The following is a 22378-nucleotide window of genomic DNA, read 5'->3' on the forward strand; positions in this document are numbered from 1 at the left end:
GGCGGGGTGTGGTGCTGCCCAGTCCGGCCCCCCCAGCCAAGCGGCTGCGGCTGGGGGCCGGCCGACCCACGGCCCGGGGCCGGGGCCGGCACGGTGCTCGGCCCGGGGCCGGGGGCACTTGGCCGGGGGCCGGTGCCCCAGGGCCCGAGCCGAGCGACGCCGGGGCCAGAGCCTCTTGACCTGGGTCGGCCGGCCGCCAGAGGGAGCCGCTTGGCTGGGGGGCCGGACTGGGCAGCACCACACCCCGCCGCAGCTTACCTGCTGCCTCCCTGTTTCAGGCTTCCGGGGCCGGGGCCCCATAGAGCGTCCTCCTTTTTAAAAATTAAAATATGGTAACCCTAAGCACTCTGTTAGTCTTTCACCCAATCAAACAGGAAATTACAGGTTAGTAGTTAGGTAACAGATTATACTTTCCCTTTCTAGACTAACATTTATATTTTATATCAGTATGGGTATAATTGTTTTCCTAAACAGGATTTATCTTCCCCTCACTATGCCCAACTTACCTAAGGACTAATATTTTAAACAAAATATTTTCATATGTAAACTTTTGCCTTAACGAAGACAGTATTGATACAACTCTGACACCTTTTTAAAACGATCATGTTAAAGTAAATCAAATATGGAGTTTTAAAACAGTTGCAATTTAACTTTAAAGTAATATATCACATGGTTATCTGAACATACATTAAATGCAAGTTTTAACCAGAGTATCACAATGTGACAGCAGAACAAAAAGTATTGTTGAAATAATAAAGGAAATTTTGTACTAAAGTTTCAACTGTAAGGGGGGAAATGCTGAACTTGAATTTTAGAACATGACACTATACTTTGTTACATTTCAATGCAAATGGGCTACTTTTCATAACTCTTAAAAACTATTGCTCACTTTTTAAAACTTCTTCAAAATTGTTTTGTCAGCACCTATTCATGAGGAACAACCTGCATCCTTGATGGAACCTAAATTGGTTTCCCTACTGGATTTTTTTTTTTTTTAATATCTATGGATTTAATTATCTGAAATAAACTGTTCCTAGTGAAAAGAAAAACTGTTCTTTGGTTTCATTCTGTACCTGAAAAAAATTGTAGCATGATCTAATAGGAAAAAAAAATCTCTCTAAACTAACTGATATGATAAATATCCATAGAATATAGTGAGAAGGGGCTATTTCCTTAGTTTAAATCAGTGATGTGGTCTCTAGAAAGCAAACAAAAAAGCCAATGTATCAAGAATTGAAAGATTAATATTGCCAGTCAAATGAATCTTGTCAGTAATCCACGTTGTTTAATTACAGTCCAGAGGAAAACAAATTCAAACCATACACTTCAAAAGGAATGAAGCAGAACATTATGGTATTTGCAAATAGATCAGGAAGCTAGCCGCTCTCCAAACAAGACAGCACAGAACCTGTCCCATATCATTTACAATCTATCACGAAACAAAATGAACAACTGTAATAAATAATAGGAGGGAAACAGGAAGAGAAAAGTAGTTAACAGTAATGCATGTGTGAAGCTACAGAGGCTACTATATGCTCATTTGAAAGTACTGCTGTGAAAAAGGTTTTTTTGCCTTATTATTTTGCCTCTAACTTGCTATGATCAGTTGGGTTGTTTCATGAAGCCATCACACTGCAAGACTGTCTTGTGGAAGTATTCAGAGACGAGGATAATGGTCTTACAAACTAGTTCAAGGAACGTGTTCCATTAATAAAGGACACTATGAAAAAATGTCTCAAGATAGTTAAGGGAGAAGCAGACAAATAGACGACAAAGCCCGACATCGCTGGCAAAAGGGAGTGTGATGTGATGACATGAACGGGTAAAGTAAAAAGAAGCAGAGCTATGAAGGGGCTTGAGGAGAAAGCTATACTTGATACATTGAAAAAAGGAGCAGTGAGGAGTTTCAAAGGGGACAGAGATGATATGATCAAATCAACAGGCCAAAAAGATGATTTTAGCAGCTGCATTTTATGTGACCTACAGTAGGGCAGCCTGAGCATTACCCACTCCTCTTTTTTTAAGTGTTTAGGAAGTTTGTTTATAGCAATCTGTATTCTTTACTTAATATGTATTTTACACTATACTTCAAATTAAGGATGATCAACTATGACTAAGAATAAATGTGTAATTGTATTACTGTAGACAGCAATAACCAAAATGTGGAGCAGTAGTCAATAGGACTACTCACATACATAAAAATAAGCACATCCGTATTCACAAGATCAGGGCCTGAACTGCACCTATATCATTTGCAATGTACCCATTTGGCATCTGAACATTCAGAGTAGGTAATACTGCATTTCACATAAATGTACACTATTTCCAGTTTACAGATTTTCCTTTTTTACACTTGTTTCTTACATAAAATCATATCCTTCCAGTACAGCACACATTCTTAATCAGTCTTGTAGAATCACTTTTAAGGCTCACTATCAATGTCAGCAGGCTATTGTTATATCATAGTCACTACAAGGAAGGAGCTGGGAGAAGGGATGAGTCATTAAATCAAAACAAGTTTTCTTTACTCCCCTAAATAAATCAATGTGAACAGAAATGTTACAAAAATTCTTAGCGTTGTCATCTGTAGATGTAGTTTAGTCATTTCTCACCTAGTGGGATACAACCATCAATTGGGTTATGTTGGGTCAGACCTTGCCAGCAGAGGGAGTGGGGAGAGAAATATGGCAGAGCCCCTCAGATGTTGGTGTCCTGCAGAAAACACAGGACAGCAAAGAAAGAGAAACCAGCTCCCTTCCCCTTGACATGCTGCTCCTAATCCACCTCACAACCCAGACACAATTGAGTGCTTCTTCCTATCCCAGACAGCACAGCACTCTGGGGCAAGGGCAGCAGAGAGTCTAGAGGCTGTAAAGCCAGTTTTATACTCTCTTGATGCAGTGTTGCCCCAAAGGTGAGCACTTTGTGAAAACACAAAGGTAATGGGAAAGATTGCATCATGGGTCCAATTTTTGAGTTGAAGACTCTCCCAAAATTGAGAAGCAGTGATGTGCTGTACTAGAAGCATTAAGATAAGTAACTAACATGTTTAAGGCAATTTTTAATAGTTGAGACAGCAGTGAAAATCATCACCCATGTAATTACTAAGAGGGACACAAATCTGTCAAAATTTAAATTCCCCCCCCCTCAATTTCATTACTCATTTCATGTACTACTGAAAGACAAAAACCTGAGGAGGCTCTAATTCATTAGGAAGATTCCCTCTAAGATGAATTACAGTGGAATCAGTGGGGTCTATGATGTTATGTGGTTAAACTCACTTCAGAGTTACATATGAAAAAAAGCCTTTACTGAGATCTTACACGTTTAATCTCATAATATATAGTCTTCGTTAACATTCTATGTACTCTTTAATAAAGTAAATATTACCTAAATACCCAAAAGTTGGAACAGTCAATGGAAAGGGGCAAGTTTATATCCTGCCTCCGATACATCCATTGTGTAAGTGATGTTGTAGCGATGCTGGTCCCAGGACATTAGAAAGACAAGGTAGGTGAGTTAATATCTTTTCACAAAATGATCAATCCATATCTGCCCTCTCTGTCCTCATCCTCAAAGGAAACCTGCACAACCCTTTCAAAGGACAAGCCTGGAAGCTTAAAACTCATAACTTTTTTGGATACTAATAATCATGCCTGATTAAAGACACTGTATGTACATATGGTTTATTACAACAATCTGTAACCCAGGGGAGTTAACGAGCCACTTCACCTTGAATAGTCCCTTAGAATATACGTTAACTACCTATGCTAAACAATCTGTACCACCTTGTATTTAGCTATGATTAAGGCTTTGTCTACACTAGCACTTTTGTCAGCAAAACTTTTGTTGGTCAGGGGTATGGGGGGGAAAAAAACAAAACAAAACACCACCACCTTGATGGACCCAAGTTTCACCCACAGAAGTGCCGGTGTGGACAGTGCTATGTCAGCAAGAGATGTTCTCCCACAAGCATAGAATGGCTACACAGGAGACCTTACAGCAGCACAGTTGCAGTGGTACAGGTTTGCCTCTGTAAGGCCCGTAGCCTAGACATTGCCTATGGTTAAGATTTTGTCACCGTTGTTTTTAATATGAGTCACGGACAGGTAGGGGGCAATAAATACAAATTAATGGAAATCAGTGACCGGTCTGTGACTTTTACTAAAAATAATGTGGGAGGAGGGCTGACGGGATGACTGAAGCCCGAGTGTCCAGCACCCGCTGCCCACACTGACTGAGAGCTGCCCCCACCAGCTGAGAGCTCCGTCCAGCTGCCCTGGGGCTGAGGTGGAAAATTTCATGGAGGTCACTGGAAATCACAGAATCCGTACCTTCTGTAACCTCCATGCAGGGCCGGCTCCAGGAGTTTTGCCGCCCCAAGCGGTGGAAGGCGGGGGGGGGGGGGGGGGAAAAATGCCGCAATCGCGACCGGCAGCTTCACCATGCCGCTTTCTTCTTCGGTGGCTGGTCCTTTTCTCCGCCCCCGAAGAGCCCGACATGCTGCCCCTTCCCCGCCCCAAGTACCTGCTTGCTGGGCTGGTGCCTGGAGCCGGCCCTGCCTCCATGATATAATCTTATCCTTAGCAATGACATTCTTAGTACCTTTTCCAGACCTGAAGAAGATCTCTGTGTAGCTTGAAAGCCTGTCTCTTTCACCAATAGAAGTTGAGCCAATAAAAGATATTACTTCATCCTCCTGGTCTCTCATTTCTCCACAAAGTTTTCATACTAAGGCTGAGATTTTCAAAACAGGCCCAACTCTGCTCTCACTTGAAGTAAAAAAGGTTGAGAAACATACCTAGTTTTCCACATTCTATTTGGCAAGACTAAATTCAGTGAGTCAATGATGCTTTTAAACCATCAAGTCAAAGAGGTCCAACCATTGCTGCTCAGAACTGCTTCTTATTAATACTAATCCACTAAAATACACTATTTCCTCCTCTAGTCAAGAAGTGCTTGTAAAGTTTGCCATTACTGACATAGCTTACGTAGGAGAGGCACATAATACTGTATATAATGAAATTGCGTAAATTAACAGTGAAAAAGTCCACACTAATGTTAAATGTAAGACTTTAAAGACAAAAAATCAAAGAAATTCTGAATTAAAGTCTTAATAAAAACTCTTCCTGATTGCCCAAATGTGCTGCATTGTGATAGGCTTTTCCTTTATATGATGATAGCACTGGACAATATGACTGGCTATTCAGGGAATACAGATTCTCACCATCAGTTGTATTCTGGTATACCTAAAACAGTAGCAAAAAACACCCACTCTCCTCCTCCCCCCCCCCCCACCAAATACCAGTGTGGCTGCAGTTATATGGTAACAACATATTTTACTGGTATAATTTATTCCTGTACAGGAAGGGAAATAAATTGTATAGGTATATGACTCCTTTATATGACATAACTGTGTCCACAATAGGAGCTGCACCGTTACAACTATATTAGGAATGTTATTTTTCCCCTTAACATCGTAATATCAGCATTTTTTTTTTAAGTGTGTGTGTAGACCAAGTGTAAGTTATTTGAGAACAGAGTACTACTAAAATCCATTTTTGTTTTATGGGGTTTTCTTTGAGCGGGGAGGTTGGGGGGAGGGCGGGAGAGACTGGCATATTAAGACGAGATGAGCCAAACCAAACCTTACCAAACTTGTAAAAGACTCATGTCAAATATTTCAGCAACGTTTTCCAGTTAAGATGTGTTTTGTACAGAAAAATCATCATGATTTTAACTACAGCATTGTTATAATACATGGATTGTGGGACTCCTATGTTATAACTCATATTATACTCTAATTATTATAAATAGCAGTCCACTAAAACAGAATAAGAAAACATTACCATTTTACAGAGATCTTACAAAGAAACTGAGGCACTGACTTGCACCTGGTCACATGAGAATCAAAGCAGGATTTACATAATGAAATGCTAGAGGCTGTGTGTGAACAGCCCAGAAGAGGGGGTTCTCACAGCAAAGCAGAGTAAGGCTGGCTCCCAAAGGTGAGGATTGGAGTGACGTAGCAGATCACTGGTCCAGATAACGTCACATCCATCCTTTCTAAATATCTTGTGTACCTTTATTTCAAAAACTTTCACAGATCACAATCTATTGAAACCAATATGCCAATGTAATTCTTTGATTAAATAATATTCAAGTCAATTATAGGCAGGAAAGAAGGAAAAAAATCTTGCATTGCTACACTGTTGTCTTAATAGAGACTAGTTAATCTGCCTTGAAGGGTGTTATGATGTGTGATTTAATCTCTCCCCTTCTGTACAAGTAGAAGAAGAAATTGTCTCTAATAGAACTGACATTTGGGATCTAGCTAACTTTTTAGCCAAATCGCCTAGGAACAGACTATATAGAAGTGTTAATTTGTATATCAATTAGAGAAGCTGATTAACCTTTAAAAATACATCCCGAGACAAATAAAAATATAAAATGGAGTGCAAAAAAAGGTGACATTTAACAAAGGCAGAACAAATTTTTAAAATACAAGTTATATCATTACTGAACAATATCAAATATTAGAATAATTGCATCTGCTTTGGTCAAGTAAGGATTCTGCTTAAAAGGAACTAAAATAAACAGTGATGCTTTATCACTTTTGAACTTCATTTAAAAATGCATATGCCTCACTTCTGAGAAAATAAAGATTTCATAACGATTGCTTGATGATCAGCCCATTAGCACAACAGCAGTGTGTTTGGGGAAAGTAGATCTTTTTAGGTAGAGCCATCACCTAGGTGATACAGTTTACAGCCCTTCAGAGAAATTGAGTGTGCCAGTCTCCTTCTCACCCCACAACCACAACCAATCCATGAAGCAATCCTGGAATCACCTTTACAGGGAAACAACAACAAACATAACCTCACAGCTAGAATTGAATTGTCACAATAAAATGCGGAAGAACAGGAGACAAAAAAAATGTAAGAGGCAACTGTAAGTATATCAGAATACAACTGTTTACTTTGGTCCTTGCATTTTGATTAAGTATCACAAATTAGTATTTACCAGGTTTCCTGTAGCCAAAAGGACAAAATTTTCAAAGCCAGTATAAAAGCTGCACTGCCAAAGTACACATGCACCCACTGAGCAAGCCAAGCCCCAAAGTGTTCATATGCAAAGAGAAATTTGAACATTCAGATTAAGTAATCATATGTACTAACTAATTCATGCAAGAACAATTACTATTTCTGAATGCAAAAACCGCAGTTGGTTGAAATAGGCAAATGGATGAATCTGCATCTTTAAGTATTAACCCACTGCCACTGGACTTTGAAAGTTTGAAACCTTTTACCACGCAGTCAAAACAACAATTTTGCCCCACAGATAGCAATGCCAAGCTTGAGCTGTGTTGGACTCTCCAATCATTGAGGCTCACCAAAACTATTGTGATGTTGGTTGCTCATACTCCATTGTTACATGGTGTGAAGAATCAGCTGCTTTATACATACCGAGTTCTGTGGTAATAACTTAAGCCCCTTAGGAAATGTGGCCATCTCTTTTATCACACCCTGATTTGGGCATATCACAAGTTCTTCCCCTCTTCCTATTTAACAGGAAATCTCCATTATCTTTTCCCTTAAGTCCACAACATACATACATCAAGTCTGACACATCACTCATTCTACTCAATCTCCCCAATGTAGTGAATTAATACAGCAGGCATATTACCGTAGATCTGAGAGGGTAGTTAGCGTGGAAGAGTGATCACACATTGAATAAAAGCACTTGTAGCTTAACGAGCTATTAAATGGGCTTTACAGCCAGGCCCAAATTGTTTGAACCAGCTGGTCATATATTTTGGAAAAATGCAGGAGTCAGTAGTACTTTATAAAAATACTGTTTCCTACTTTACTCAATTTTATGTTAATTTGCTATCACTATTTGTGAAGTTTTGCAATTTGCATTTGCAGTTTTATAAAAGCATTTATAATTAGAAACTCAAGCTCCTCATGAAAAACTGAAAGTATTACATTTACTTCAGTAATTTGTACAGCAATCAGTGGCACTGTCTTGAAGATAGGATGACTCCAAATGAGGAATAAGCAACAGGTTCTGAAGTTTATAAAGCGAAGATACTGTTTCGTGTATGTTTGTAACAGAGAGAAGAAAGAAAACAGAATTATTTTGCAGTCTTTTCATTCAGCTTCAGCAGTTCTTTAAAATATCTGTATCCCATAGTCCTCTTTTAGGACCAGTTTTGCTTTATATAAAAAAAAGCCTTCCACAAAGGGAGTCCTTGCACAACACACAATTTATTTTAAAGGATTAGAAAACCTTCCAAGGGCAAAAGTCAATATATTTTTTATTGAATCTGACCAGTTATATATTATGCGAGGGCATTGCTCATATGTTCTTGGAAGTGAGAACTAAAGTAAAGTTCAGTATTACTGGTACGTTATGGGCATACAGGGAACGATACCGAGACACACAAATGTTCCTATTAATATTTTGAAATCTACCATCGATTTGTTTTATAAAATTTACAATTTTAAAATGAGATCAGTAAATAAAGTAAATTGCATACAGATCAAATAAAACAGTGTAAGAAGGAACTATTCTGTCATTGTGCACTTCCCAGAGAGACCGCCTACCCAAATATGTGAAAATATGATTGTGGTAGCTTATTCACAGCTTGGTTGACTGGCAACCAGTCAGCCTCATTTTGTAGCTGATCAGCAAGCTGCCCTCACAAGTTACCTTTATGAGAAAGTACAAGTAGCATGCTGAGGGCACTATATATATTCATGTTAAAATATTTTTTGTAATTCCTCTTTCATTCAGCGAGACCACTGGGACAATCACATGGCTGCAACGTATTCCATGTACAGTAGAATCTCAGAGTTACGAACACCAGCCTTACAAACAGATTGGTTAACCACACACCTCACTTAGAACCAAAAGTACATAAATCAGGCAGCAGCAGAGAAAACCAAAGGAAATACAGTACAGTACTGTGTTAAACGTAAACTATTAAAAAAATAAATGGAAAGTTTTAAAAAGGTAAAAGATGACATGGTAAGAAAAGCAACAAAGGGTCCTGTGGCACCTTTAAGACTAACAGAAGTATTGGGAGCATAAGCTTTCGTGGGTAAGAACCTCATTTCTTCAGATGCAAGTAATGGAAATTTCCAGAGGCAGGTATAAATCAGTATGGAGATAACGAGATTAGTTCAATCAGGGAGGGTGAGGTGCTCTGCTATCCAACTACAGAAGCAGTTTCTCCTCCCTTGGTGTTCACACCTCAACTGCTAGCAGAGCACCTCACCCTCCCTGATTGAACTAACCTCGTTATCTCCATACTGATTTATACCTGCCTCTGGAAATTTCCATTACTTGCATCTGAAGAAATGAGGTTCTTACCCACGAAAGCTTATGCTCCCAATACTTCTGTTAGTCTTAAAGGTGCCACAGGACCCTCTGTTGCTTTTTACAGATTCAGACTAACACGGCTACCCCTCTGATACATGGTAAGAAAACTGTTTCTATGCTTGTTTTACTTAAATTAAGACTGTTAAAAGCAGCATTTTCTTTTATATAGTAAAGTTTAAAAGCTGTATTAAGTCAATGTTTAGTTGTAACTAAAGAAAAACCACAACGTTTTGTTCAGAATTACGAACAACCTCCATTTCCGAAGTGTTTGTAAATTGGAGGTTCTATTGTACTGGGGAAAAACACTACTGCTCCTATATCTCTTTCATGGGTCTAACACAGTCATTACTACGGAAAAGTAACTCAGTGTTTAAATAAGTTTAGATGACGGCAAACTGGATCCAAGTCAATCCAGAAAAGACCGAGATAATGCTGAAGGAAGCAGCTGGAAGGGCTGGCAACGATTATATTAAACATGCTAATTGAGGAAACACAACCAACTTTTGTAATACAAACATGCAATACACGCATATTCTTAGCTACTGTTGGACACCCACAAAAAGGTTTTAAGTAGGGCTGTCAATCACAGTTAACTCATGCAATTAACTCAAAAAAATTAATTGCACTGTTAAACAATAGATTACTAATTGAAATTTATTAAAATATTTCTGGATGTTTTTCTACATTTTCAAATATATTGATTTCAATTACAACACAGAATACAAAGTGTACAATGCTCACTTATTATTTATTGCAAATATTTGCACTGTAAAAATGATAAAATAAATTGCATTTTTAATTCACCTCATACAAGTACTATAGTCCAATCTCTCTATTGTCGAAGTGCAACTTACAAATTTATTATTTTTTTGTTACATAACTGCACTCAAAAAAAAAAAAAAGAAAGAAAGAAAAGAAAACAATGTAAAACTTTAGAGGCTACAGGTCCACTCAGTCCTACTTCTTGTTCAGCCAATTGCTAACCTAACAAGTTTGTTTATATTTACGGGACATAATCCTACCTGCTTCTTATTTACAATGTCACCTGAAAGTGAGAACAGTCATTTGCGTGGCACTTTTGTAGCTGGCATTGCAAGGTATTTACATGCCAGATACGCTAAACATTCGTATGCCCCTTACTGCTTCAGCCACCATTCCAGAGGACATGCTTCCATGCTGACTACACTCAGATGTGGCCCGCGGGCCACAGTTTGCCCACCATTGTGCTAGATAGTGGGAGTGGCAACCATAATGGTGAAGCTTGCTCCAGTAATCAATGTTTCTCCCCAAAGTCTCATTCTTTAAGGACTCACAAAAGGGATTGGTGGGCATAACAGTCTACTCCCTCATTATTTCGCCCAACAATTAGGTCTAGTTTCTGACACATCAACTTTGGGAGGGATAGCTCAGTGGTTTGAGCATTGGCCTGCTAAATCCAGGATTGTGAGTTCAATCTTTGAGGGGGCCATTTAGAGATTTGGGGATTTAGTTAGGGATTGGTCATGCTTTGATCAGGGGGTTGGACTAGATGACCTCCTGAGGGTCCTTCCAACCCTGATATTCTATGACCTCATCTGGAAAACTTAATTCAAGAAAGAGAAATTCAAACTGGAATAGGTACAGAGAAGAGCTACTAGGATAGGCTCTCCTTTCACCATATCTTATGAGAGGAGACTAAAAGAGCTTGGCTAGTTTAACCTAGGAAAAAGACGACTTAGAGGGGACATGACTGCTCTTTATAAATACATTGGGGAAGTGGGGAGTACACGGGGTTAACACGAGGAAGAAATAAGAGCTATGCAATTAAAGGAAAATTATGGCATAAGAACAGATAGGTATAAACTGACCATGAATAAATTTAGACTTGAAATTAGAACGTTTTTAACCATCAGAGGAGTGATATACTGGAAAAGTCTCCCAATAGGAGTGATGGAGGCAAACAACCCAACAAGTTTTTAAAGGGAGCTTGTTAAACTTATGAACAGGATTATATTATGGGATTCCCTATCCTAGCAGGGTACTGGAATCAGTGACCCAGGAAGTCCAGACCTATGTTCCTCTCTTCCAAATCGAGAGAGAGAGAGAGAGAGTTATCTCAGGATGCTGGTATGAAACTAAAGACAATGGGTCTGCATTCAACAAAATTTTATCATAAAGCATCCACAAACCAGGAATCTAAATATAGTGTCCTGTAAATTTAAATCCCTTGTACAATAGTGGAACAAAATATGAAGACAAAACAATCTAGTTATAGCTGCATTTTTCTGGTGTAACACAAAGGGCATTTTTCTTCCCATTTCTCATGTCACCATGCTTCTTCACAACAGGAATAAAAGACTAAACTTGTTAGTCTTGCTTTATGTAGACACTAATGGAAACATGAGCTATAATTGGCGTGGGTTCATAGAAAACAAAACTTGCCAGACACACTTCTTTGCTTTCTGGGAGGCATAAAGTGTGGCTAGAATTAAATTAGTGATTTAGAGGAGCACATCAGATGCAACATGTCTTACTAAAATGTAGATACTTGATTCAGTGAAATAATAAATAACTTACTGAGTTGCTGAGGAGAGCGAAAGGCATCTACTCAGATGTTGCATGGGTTACAGCAGGTCTACTTTTATACATTTATTATTAATCTAGGACAAAGATGAACTCTAAATAAAGGCAGACACATTGTAGTATAAAGTGACCTAAAGGTTATAAGTATGGACAAAAAAGAGGAAAAGTGCTTGGACATCATGGAAACATTCAAGCTAAATACGAGCATCTAGGAAAAAGATTGTTGGAAGCACATGTCTATGGAGATCAACTTGCTCTAAAATTTTATTCAACGCTCCACCCCCTTCTCTACCATTATTCATATTTCCTAGTGGCAATGGACACTAACATCTAGACTCCATTATTACATAAATTTAGAAGAGATCAACTCCCTCAAGGAAGAGAAATAAAGCACTCATTCCCACCCCCTCAGATTAAAGAAGAATTTTACTCTCAAGCTTTATTTCTAGAGGACACAACCAAGGCAATTTCTCAATTCATTTCTTAGGAGACTACTTGCCAGCTGAATCACGTATCATACCTCAAAAGGGGACAAAACTTAGGCTCAACTTTATCTCCATAAGTAGTAAATTTCACAGCCAAGAGCTCTCCTCTGAGAACACCCTGTTATCTCCTGCAACAAATATTACTAGTTTTTGGATCATTCTTCCAATCCATTGATCTTTAGTGTACAAAACTGGCCAAAACTCATGAGGTCACCTCACTTGTTCCTGATTTTTAGAGTACTAGCACAGCCCTGCTAGCCAGAGTCTGGCAACTCCAGCTCAGAGGCTCACTGCTGCAGGCTGTGTAGACATACTTCAATGCAATGGCAAGAGTAGGATTCATGGCCCGTTATGTTGCCCCAACACTATCAGGAAGGGGGAAAAGATAAGAGGAGCCATGCAGGAGTAAACACTCTGGCCTGCTCCCATTTCCAATGAATGCTGCTATGCCAGAATCTCTGAAGAATAAAATAACCGTACCCCCTACTGAATTTCTGCCACTAAACTTCCTACCCATCCCATGCTCATGAAGCTTCATGATCATATAACCAAGAGAATTTATTCTAAGATCATTTATAAGCTTGAATTTATTTGATAAACTCTGGAGCCTTTAAGGGCCTGGTCTAAAGCCAACTAAACTCAACAGGCTTTAGTAAGGTATGGATCAGGTCCTAAATGACGAGTTCCATTCACTGCTTCTATTGAAGATGAGGTTCTTTCAATGGAGATGAAATGCTATGTTGGTACACAAGCCATTTCAATTTCTCCTTTTCAAGCAGCTGACAAAATTTCTGCTGGTAACGTACTGCTTTTCTTACATTATATTTGAACCAAATAATTTTACATTTTAAAGAAATTCAGTTTTTGCCCTATTTCCCCTAAATTTAATCTGCCCTTAATATTGCCCTTCTAAGACTATTCTGTTATCTACTCCCTTCAGATCCTGTGACAGGCTATAATCTCTTTCAACCTTCAACCAATCAGATTCGGATCTTGTCAATCTTCTTTGCCACTACTAACCAAAAAAATATAAAGGTGCTACAGGAAACTCTGCTGATGATTCAGTAGGTGATTTGGGCATTAATACACCCGCACAGTATTAGGAAAAACTGATGCTAGACACTATTTCTCTGGTATGGTACTTAATACTAAGGTCCTCACTATTTATCCTAAATCTTGTTTGTTATTAAAATGGATAAAATCTTGATAGCTGTAATTAAAAATGACATGGCTCTTTTCTCAAGAGGAGGAGTATCAGCCTCAATGCCCTGAATAAATTCCAGTTGGAAAATTAAATTCTGGGTACCTAAGTGGTACCTATGTTTTAAATAGATTAAGAATCTTCTGTCTGCCTTAAAATGGAATTACATTGCTGGACCTCAAGAGTTGGAGGAATTTCAGTATCATTTAACAGTAACCCTGTATACAAATATGGATTGTAGAATGTCTTGGGATTCTTCTGAATGAAAGGCAATATTTAAATATTAGCCCTTTCTCTTATTCTTCCTTTCTCTCTACTGTTCTCCTCATTTATTTATATCATTCCCATTCTTACTGTCTATCCCATCAGCCAAAAAAATTGCTGTCTTTTCTATTCAGAAGTTATCTATAGTATTCACCTAAATTAGCCTTAATGTTAGAAATCTAAATTTAACCATACACCTTCGCCCCATTTAAAAGTAAAATCAAACCACCCGAACTAATTTTATTATATATACCAATGTGTAAACTAAATTGAATACTCACATTTCTAAGGTTTCAGAGTGGTAGCCGTGTTAGTCTGCATCAGCAAAAAGAATGTGGCACCTTAGAGCTTAACAAATTTATTTGGGCATAAGCTTTTGTGGGCTAAAACCCACTACATCAGATGCATGCAGTGGAAAATACAGTAGCAAGACCACACACACACACACACACACACACACACACACACACACACACACACACACCATGAAAAAATGGGGGTTGCCATAGCAACTCTAACGAGACTAATCAATTAAGGTGGGCTATTATCAGCAGAAGAAAAAAACTTTTGTAGTGATAATCAGAATGGCCCATTTCTAATAATTTACAAGACTATGAGAGTAACAGTAGGGGAAAAATTAGCATGGGGAAATAGTTTTTACTTTGTGTAATGACCCATCCACTCCTAGTTTTATTCCAAGCCTAATTTAATGGTGTCCAGTTTGCAAATTACTTCCAGTTCTGCAGTTTCTTATTGGAGTCTGTTTTTGAAGTTTTTTTGTTGAAGAATTGCGACTTTTAGGTCTGTAATTGGGTTTCCAGGGAGGCTGAAGTGTTCTCCAACTGGTTTTTGAATGTTATAATTCTTGCCATCTGATTTGTGTCCATTTATTCTTTTGCATAGAGACTGTCCGGTTTGACCAATGTACATGTAAGAGAGGCATTGCTGGCACATGATGGTATATATCACATTGGTAGATGTGCAGGTGAACAAGCCCCTGATGGTGTGGCTGATGTGGTTAGGTCCTATGATGGTGTCCCTTGAATAGATATGTGGACAGAGTTGGCATCTGGCTTTGTTGCAAGGACAGGTTCCTGAGCTAGTGTTTTTGTTGTGTGGTGTGTGGTTGCTGGCGAGTATTTGCTTCAGGTTGGGGGGCTGTCTGTAAGAGAGAACTGGCCTGTCTCCCAAGATCTGCGAGAGTGAGGGATCGTCCTTCAGGATAGGTTGTAGATCATTGATGATGTGCTGGAAAGGTTTTAGTTGGGGGCTGAAGGTGACGGCCAGTGGCGTTCTGTAGTAGGTGATTTCTGGGTACTCACCTGACTCTGTCAATCTGTTTCTTCACTTCAGCAGGTGGGTATTGTAGTTTTATGAATGCTTGATAGAGATCTTCTAGGTGTTTGTCTCTATCTGAGGGATTGGAGCAAATGCGGTTGTATCTTAGAGCTTGGCTGTAGACAATGGATCATGTGATGTGGTCTGATGAAAGCTGGAGGCATGTAGATAAGTATAGCGGCCAGAAGGTTTCCGGAATAGGGTAGCGTTTGTGACCATCACTTATTAGCACTGCAGTGTCCAGGTCCAGGCTGAGGTTGATGGTGGGATGGAAATTGTTGAAATCATGGTGGAATTCCTCGAGGGCTTCTTTTTCATGGGTCCAGATGATGAAGTAGAGTACGGGCGTTAGGGGACGAGAGCTGAGGAAGCATTGTTCTAAGTCAACCATAAAAATGTTGGCATACTGTGGGGCCATGTGGGTACCCATAGCAGTGCCGCTGACTTGAAGGTACACATTGTCCCCAAATGTGAAATAGTTGTAGGTGAGGACAAAGTCACAAAGTTCAGCCACCAGTAATGCCGTGACATTATTGGGGATACTATTCCGGGTAGCTTGTAGTCCATCTTTGTGTGGAATGTTGGTGTAGAGGGCTTCTACATCCATAGTGGCCAGGATGCGGTTTTCTAGAAGATCACCAATAGATTGTAGTTTCCTCAGGAAATCAGTGGTGTCTCGAAGATAGCTAGGAGTGCTGGTAGTGTAGGGCCTGAGGAGAGTGTCTACATAGCCAGACAATCCTGCTGTCAGAGTACCAATGCCTGAGATGAGGCATCCAGGATTACCAGGTTTATGGATCTTGGGTAGCAGAATACCCCTGGTCGGGGTTCTAGGGGTCTGTCTGTGCAGATTTGTTTGTGTGCTTTTTCAGGGAGTTTCTCGAGCAGATGGTGTAGTTTCTTTTGGTAACCCTCAGTGGGATCAGAGGGTAATAGCCGTAGAATGTGGTGTTAGAGAGCTATCTAGCAGCCTTTCGTTCATATTCTGACCTATTCATGATGACAGCACCTCCTGTGTCAGCCTTTTTGATTATGATGTCTGAGCTGTTCCTGAGGCTGTGGATGGCATTGTGTTCTGCATGGCTGAGGTTATGGGGCAAGTGCTGCTGCTTTTCCATAGTTTCAGCCTGTGCACGTCGGTGGAAGCATTCTATGTAGAAGTCCAGTCTGTTGTTTTGACCTTCAGGAAGAGTCTATACACTACAGAATACCCTTCTTTTTGTAGTGTTTATAGGAAGGTTTCTGTGGGTTAGTATGCTGTTCAGAGGTGTGTTGGAAATATTCCTTGAGTCGGAGACGTCAAAAGTAGGATTCTAGGTCATCGCAGAACTGTATCATGTTCGTGGGGGTGGAGGGGCAGAAGGAGAGGCCCCAAGATAGAACAGATTCTTCTGCCGGGCTAAGAGTATAGCTGGATAGATTAACAATATTGTTGGGTGGGTTAAAGGAACTACTGTTGTGGCCCCTTGTGGCACATAGTAGTTTAGATACTTTAGTGTCCTTTTAAAATACTACTGTATAAAAGACTCATTCATATTACCGGAAAGAAAAAAAATCCTACTTTTTATTCTACTTCATCAATTCCAAAGCCTCAGAAACACTCACCTACAGACCTGATCCAAAACCCATGAAACTCAACTGGAGTCTTTCTATTAATTTCCATAGGCTTTTGGATCAGGCTTTGTCATTAGCTCCACATTGATTATTAGTTGGAATGAATACGAATCAACAATTCATAATTCATATGAATTCACACACAATAAAAAAGACAGAGCTAGAGCTGATTATAACAATTTCCTGAAGGGGCGACTTATAATATTTTCAGCTATCTAGCAATATTGTCATAATATTTCAAGTTGTAACACCACAAAGTTGTGGCTACCATTAATAGCAGGAACAGGGTGGGTACTCTGCTACATTTCATTTGGCACACATCCTCCATTGGATGCAGTTTCATTCACACAAAAAAAAAAAAAAGTAGCTGAATAGCTTAATGTATGTTAAATAAGGAGTCTGGTATTCGATTATTTTTGTACCACAAGTCACTCCCATTTTCTCCCTTCCGCTTTAAAATGATGTCATTATTGCAATGAAGTATTTATCTTACTAGGATGTATTAAATGTATTGAACCAGATTCACAGTATTACACTAGTGTCTGACAGATAAGCTTAGGCTTATGGTCCCAAGCAGAATGTTTGTTGGGGAGAAGATTACTGTGGCTGAAAGGAACCACAGCCTCTCCCCTGCTGTATGAACACTGCCTTTCAAGGTAGCCATAGCTAAGGGATGAGCTGAAATAACTCAGAAAGAAAGAGGAAAAAACACTCTGGGCCTGACTTCAGTGGAGTTACTCCCCTGATTTACATGGTGTAAATGAAAAAGAGAATCAGGCTCCCTATATTTGTGTGCCCCCTTGTATTGTCCTTCCTGGAAACTACAATGATTGAAATTTGGCTCTGATCCAGCTAAAGATAAATCAGTATATATTGGCAGATCTCAAATAAGCTGTAAGAAACACCAGAGAGGAGTAAAGAATCAAAAGGATTTTAGTAGGCACGTAGCAATCATCAGAGGCAACCCTGGCTCCCTGCAGGAATCTAGACAGACAGTAATTTGATGGTGTTATGTTAAGTTTCAGTTTCTAACAATGCTACCCTCTAGTATATTATACATACCAAAGCCTCTTTCAACAAGTCAGCTACTGAAGCTGTGCAATACATACCCATATATTTAGGAGGAGGATCAAGCTGGGAAGATACATTGTGTTGTCTGTGAAATTCTTTGGCACCAAACACTCTGCAACATCTAACGATAAAGTGTTAACCTAGTTTGCATCAATGCTGAACATCAGAATAATGTGGGCCAGGTACCATGAAGTTTCCTATTGACTATATGAAAAGCAGCATATAAAATTTTTCAAAGATACGAAAAATAAACCAGAACAAAAGCAATGTAATTCATAAAAGTGAAATGTTCCTTCTGCCTTTCACTACCATAAGCCAGTTAAGAAACTGGCTAAAGGGGCACCTTCCTATGCCAACACCACTGCATATTATATGGTATGCTAACAGACAAACCTTAACTTTCATGCCACACATCAGGACAGGAGCTCCACTTAGGAGATTGTTACTGTGGCTAGGATCCTCCTCTTCAGACTACTTTGAGGCTGAGGGTGGGAGATCAGAGGGAAGAGGATCCGTGGGCTTCACTGCTTTCCCTTAACATCAGCATAAAAAACCCTCCAGAAATTCACAGCTTTTTAAGTGGGGCTACAGTAGGAATGTATTTTCTTCCCTGTATCTCTGGGAGCAATTCTCCCACATGCCAAACCTAGTACATGGGCTTGGCACTGGGGAATTCACACGAATTGGGAGAAAGAAACTTCTCCAAACCAGGCCACTCAACGGTCACTGCTGCAATTTCGATAACATCCACAGCCCCGCGCGCACACACAACACATGGGAAACTCCCTTTTAGCTTTTGTGGTAAAAGTGTGCCTCCTCTGTGCAATGGTGACTTGTGAAGTGCCATTTTGTAATAACACTCAGGTCCATGAAAGTCTTCTCTACAGGATAATTTTTAATACAAAGCTGTCGCTTATATACTGTAGAATCTCACAAAACTGTAATAAATACTGTGCGTCATTTACAAAGATTTCAATTTCAGGTTGTCTTTGCTGCAGTTATAAATATACTTCAACAGCAAGCTGGATAACAAAAAAATCAAGGATTTTTTAAAAAAATTTATTTAAATAGGATTTTTTGATAAAATGCTTTTTGAGGAAAAACCTATCTAAAGATAGTTTTAATTAAGATACATTATAGCTCAAAGATATCTCATCATGGAATAGGGACTATTAATTCTATAGTATGAGAATATATTCATGTAATGTTTAAGAAAAGTTTTGTAAATGAGTTCCAATAGTTCATGGATTAGGGGGACAATCTTATGGGGTTCCACAGGCTTCTGTATAGATTTAGGTTAATCTTTCTATCTACCCAATGGAACTCAGTGCTCAGTCTAGAAGATACCATCAGAGATGCATAGTTTTGAAGTTCTCAAACTGTGGATTTGTCTCTCCAGAGATAACATGCTTGTTAACAGCAAAAATGTTTTTTAAATAAATAAATAATGTGTAGAGGTGAGAAATAACATAGCTCAACCTTATCGTCCCTTTGCAAATTTGTGTACACAGAGTCAATCCCCTACCTCTCTCTAAAAGTGCAAAGTTTCAAAAAGTTCAATTAATAGAAGATTGCTGGGGGCAGAATAGATCTGGACAAGGAAAAGAGGTCTGGCCCCAAATGTGAGAAGGGAGGTACAGGCAGAACAAACAAAAGTGAAACTGTTTGAGCAGCATATTCTAGAAGTCTTGAGGTCTGAGTGTTGCCTTCATTGATTTGAGATCCACCATATCATTCTCTCACTAGATGGGAAAACCTATAACGGCAGCAGGCCATAAGAGAAACCCAGTTTGGGAATATTTTAATGAAGTTCCTCTACCTGTGGGTAAGGCAGGCATGAGTGCAAAATACAAACAGTGCAACAAAGAAATGCAAGGCCTTGTTGCCCTAATGAAACAACATTATGAGAAGTGTTCCTTCTCAGGAGGAATTATAGAATATCAGGGTTGGAAAGGACCTCAGGAAGTCATCTAGTCCAACCATAGAAAACAACCATAGATAAGTTTGTGATAAGAACCAGCAGATTACAAAAAGAGGTAATTGATAAAAAAATTGCCCAGTTTGTTTATGCAACAAACTCTCCTTTCCGTATGATTGAGAACCCACACTTCATTAACATGGTTCAGTCATTAAGACCAGGGTACAGTCCACCCAACAGAGCAGATGTCGCAGGCAAATTGATGAATAAAGTGTATGAAAGAGAAATTTAATAGTTTGCAAAAGATCTAGAGAGGGTGAAATTGTTAACCTGAGTCTTGATTGGTGGAGCAGTGTCCACAATGATCCTGTTATATGTGTTTGTGTGACAACAGAAGAAGGGAATGTCTTTCTTACAGAAACAATTGATGAATCAGGACATGTACACACAGCAAAATACTTACAAGAAGTAGCAGTAAAAGCTATAATAAACTGGGGGGGAAAAAATGTCTAGTACGCAGTTTGGTCACAATGCTGCAAATGTATCCAAGATGAGAAGAAATTTGGAAGAGAGTCCCAAGCTAATAACATACAGTTGAAAGTACTAATTTGATGCACCTTGTAGCCAAAGACTTCAGTGTTCCAGAAATAAAGGCTAATGTTGTTGAAATTGCAAAATACTCCTGTAACAACCACTTTGCAGCAGCTGCTCTGAAAAAAGTGGGAGGAACCAAGCTAACACTTCCACAAGACATGCGATGGAATTCAGTAGTGGACTGTTTTGAGCACTAGATCAAGAACTGGCCTAATCTGATGACAGTTTGTGAACAAAATTGTGAAAAAAATAGATGGCACTGTCACAGCCAAAGTTATCAACATTGGGTTTAAGAAAAATGTTGAATACATGCTGAGTGCCCTGAAACCTATTTCTGTAGCCTGGAACAAAATGCAGGGAAATAGCTGCTTTATTGCTGACACTGTTGAAATTTGGAAGGAACTGAGTGAGATCTTAAAAAGAGAAATATGCAATGACAGAGTTAAATTACAAGCATTAAAAAAATGAATGGGACAAGCACTTTCTCCAGCTCATTTTCTTGCAAATATTCTCAATACCCAGTACCAGGGTCAAACCTTAACTGCTGAAGAAGAGGAGATAGCTATGACATGGACATCCAGTAATCATCCCTCCATAATGCCAACTATAATAAACTTCAGAGCTAAGGTTGAACCATTCAAGAAATATATGTTTGCTAATGATGTTTTAAAGAAAAAGTTACACCAGTGAATTGGTGGAAGTCACTTAAGCACTTGAATTCAGAGACTGTTAAAGTGATAATCTTACTTTTAACAGCAGTAGCTTCTTCCTTTGGACTAATTCATCCCAAATTGAGAAATCGTTTTGGACCTGAAAAAATTGTTTCTCTTTTCCAAATTATGAACAAACAGGAAAATGAAGGTGAAGATGACTGAGTTAACTGCTGAAGCCAATATTTTAAATTTCTCATGTTGACCTGGCTGACATATTCAATTTAATTTTGGGTGTTTTTTTTTAAATATTTAATTTAACTATTTTTTTTAACAATTTCAAAAAAACTTGAATGTTTGGCTAAATTCAAAAATTCATATGCTTGTTTTGGTAAAATATTATATGTTTGCTGTTGAAAAAAATACAGAATACATAATGTTGTTGTTTTAGTTAAATAAAACAAATTTAAATGTCTGGTGATGTTCTCTTCCTAATAGCAAGAAACTCCTCCAAATATTAATGATTAACCTGTTGAATTGGAGATAGTTATGAAGTCATTGGGAGGTGAACTATCTGCTTAAATTACCTTTGGTAAATGAAATAACCAAAAAAACTCATTGATTTTCTGATATAGCTGTAAAACTAATCTGAAAAGTTTTCAAAATAAATCACTTTAAAAATGTATAGTGTGTACCTCCTAAAAATGAAACCTACATCTGAGTTGTGAAGAATATGTATTAAGGGTATAACAACCAACAAGAATGCACTTTTATGTAGAAATTGAATCTTCCTGACTAGTGATTTCAATCAATTTGATTTAAATCAAATCCACCCTGTTCAATAGGCAACAACAAACCATGACTTTCCCTGTAAAAATCTGAATTATAGTGTATGAATTTATTTACAATATTCAAATATATCAAGTATTTCACATCTCTTTGTGGCAACAGCCACCATAAAGTCCATTCTGACTTAAAACTCAAGAGACTATTACCTGGCCACGGGGATAGTGCAAGCCTTCTATAACCTACATAAGATAGTATAACACCGTGGGCATGTTAAGCAGTGGACTGGAATTGTAGCAAACCACTACTCACCCTGGATGGCATTAAGACACTTCAGAATGTTTGTTTAAATTATTTGTTCATTCCCCGGAGGTCTGGCATTCTGCTAGGAAGCAAAGCTGAATGCATGGCTGAAAAAAATGGTGTCAACTGCCTTTCAAAAAGTATTATATTTTTATTTCCTTATGAAATATTTTATGAAAAATATTTTTACAAATACATTCACTCG

General features: G+C 38.7%; 1 protein-coding gene across 2 annotated transcripts in view; it reads right to left on the reverse strand.

The window, feature by feature from the left end:
• Positions 1–22378, reverse strand: part of SPOCK3 (SPARC (osteonectin), cwcv and kazal like domains proteoglycan 3) — a 399722-nt gene that overhangs the window by 252800 nt on the left and 124544 nt on the right. The gene's annotated exons all lie outside the window — the stretch shown is intronic.

This window comes from Trachemys scripta, chromosome 5 (assembly GCF_013100865.1).
Source record: "Trachemys scripta elegans isolate TJP31775 chromosome 5, CAS_Tse_1.0, whole genome shotgun sequence".
Classification (NCBI taxonomy): domain Eukaryota; kingdom Metazoa; phylum Chordata; order Testudines; family Emydidae; genus Trachemys; species Trachemys scripta.